The following is a 2315-nucleotide window of genomic DNA, read 5'->3' as shown; positions in this document are numbered from 1 at the left end:
CCAACACCAAAGAGAGTTTACACTTCTTGTATTGAGTAAATCCAAGCTTCTTTGCAATAGACAAAGGCATCAAGCTGACACTAGCTCCAAGATCGCACAGACACCGTTCAAACACCATGGGTCCTAGAGCACAAGGTAAGGTGAAACATCCTGGATCCACTAGCTTCCTTGGAACATCTAACCTCTGGATAATGGCACTGCACTCGTGGGTAAGGATCATCATGCCCTCCATCTCTTTCTTCTTTGCAGCTACAGCATCTTTCAAGAATTTGCTGTATTGAGGAACCAACATAAAAGCATCAATGATGGACATTGTGACCTGAACTTCACTCATTTGTTTCTCAAAGAGTGTCTTGTACTTCTCCAATAGTTGTATTTTGAATCTCCCAGGGAATGGTAGCTTTGGCTCATAGGGAGGAGGAACAAAAGAGGATTCCTTTGTTGGAGTAGCAGTTTCACCATGTTTCACTGTCCTCTTCTCTTCTCCAACCTTTCCTTTACCCTTAGCTTCAACAATCTTTTCTAGAATTTCTTCATCAACCTTCTCATCTACAATCACCACTTCATCATCAATGTTGATAGCCACCTCCCCACCTTGCTTTTCACAATCCTTGGGGAGAATTCTTGGAGGTAACTCTCTACCACTCCGTAGGGTGATTGCTTTTATTGTTTCCTTGGGATTTTGCTCTGGCTTTCCACGTAATGCCCCTTGTTGGAGACTTGGGGCGACTTGGTTGAGAATTCATTGAAGCAAACTGGTTCTCCAAATGTCAGATCTTGTTGTTGAGCTCATTGTAGCTTCCATCAATCTTGGAGTGAATGTTCTTGAACTCATAACCCATTGTCTTCTCATTCTTTGCCCAAAAATCCAAAAGTTTCTTGAACATTGCATCCACACTTGTATCTGAAGCTGGAGCTTGGGAAGAACTTCCTTGAGCTTGAGTAGACTGATTGTTGTTATTGTTGAAACTAGGAGGGATGTTTTACCTAGGCTGATAGCTCCCTTGCTGAGTGTTTTGCTTCTGGTGGTATCCTCCTTGCTGGTTGTTAGAGTAGGACCTTTGCTGGTAGTTGTTGTACTGAAAGATAGGCTCTTTCTTGTACCAAGAACCATTGTTGTTGATGAAGCACAGCTCTTCTTGGCCTTCCAAACCATCAACCTCATTGATCTTGGGAGGAAGCTCTTGAATAGGACCACCCACAAAGTTCATATGCTCTTTCTTAGCTTGGTTGGAAAGAAGCATGTCCATTTTCTCTTGCAAGGACTTAATCTCTTTCTTTGTTTGCTGATCATCTCTTCTGTTGACCCTATCATGCTCCTCACTGTAGGCCGGTAATGTGAGGTTGATCATAGGCTCCAATGGCGCGAGCTTGGCGCGGTTGATGTTGTGGCTTGCGCTGTGTTCGAAGGTGATCAGTTCAATGCCTCCTTGAGCATCACCATCTTGAGGCAGATTCTCCATATCAAACCCCAACCTTTGCAAGTGAGCTTGTTGCTCTACTTCTCTTCTCTATCTTGCAATCTCCCTCTCAAGTGCTCTAATGTCTTCAACTCTTGGAACTAGGTTTGTTGGACCTCTGCTCCTTGTGTTCATACACCTGAAATGCAAAGGGAGAAAAAAGAAAGAAAAGCAATAACACAATTAAACAAAAATTGACTTAGTCTCAAGCAAATGACTAAATCCCAATGTCACAATGAACTTAGAATTTGGCAACGGCACCAATTAGGCTCATCCTAATCAAATGTTGTAGAATAAAGGATGTCAAACCAGTTCTAAGTGATTCTAAAGCAAATGGAATGCAAGACCATGCTTAATCTAAGTGTTATCAATTGGTGAGATAATTTTTGAACTAGAATGCTACTAAAATGCAATAAAGGACAACGCTTTATTTCTTATGAGATAAAAGAACTCATGGGCTAAAGGAATTGACCTTGGGTGATCAAGTTTCAATCTAAAGGTGTTAACTTTTAACCAATCTATCTACAGACACCATCCTAAACAAACTCTATCTCTAGATGAATGTTCATTTACTAAGATAACTCAAGCATCAAATCTCTTTGGTTGAATGTTATCTAAGTAATCATTAATCTCAAGTCTGCTAGCCAACTTAACACCTTTAAGAACAAATCTCTTTGGTAAATAATGTTAAAAGCTTAGGAGAGTTGGTTCAGATATTTCATCAAACACCTTTCAGGTATGAAATGCCTAGAGCTCAACTTTAGAGAGGCCAACTCTAGAGTTGCATTAAAAGCACTCTACTAGCAAGGAACAAGATGGATCTATACTAAAACACCTTAGATCTAGCTTAATCAC

The sequence above is a fragment of the Brassica oleracea genome, chromosome C2 (genome assembly GCF_000695525.1).
Source record: "Brassica oleracea var. oleracea cultivar TO1000 chromosome C2, BOL, whole genome shotgun sequence".
Lineage (NCBI taxonomy): Eukaryota > Viridiplantae > Streptophyta > Magnoliopsida > Brassicales > Brassicaceae > Brassica > Brassica oleracea.
This window is presented reverse-complemented; position numbering follows the sequence as displayed.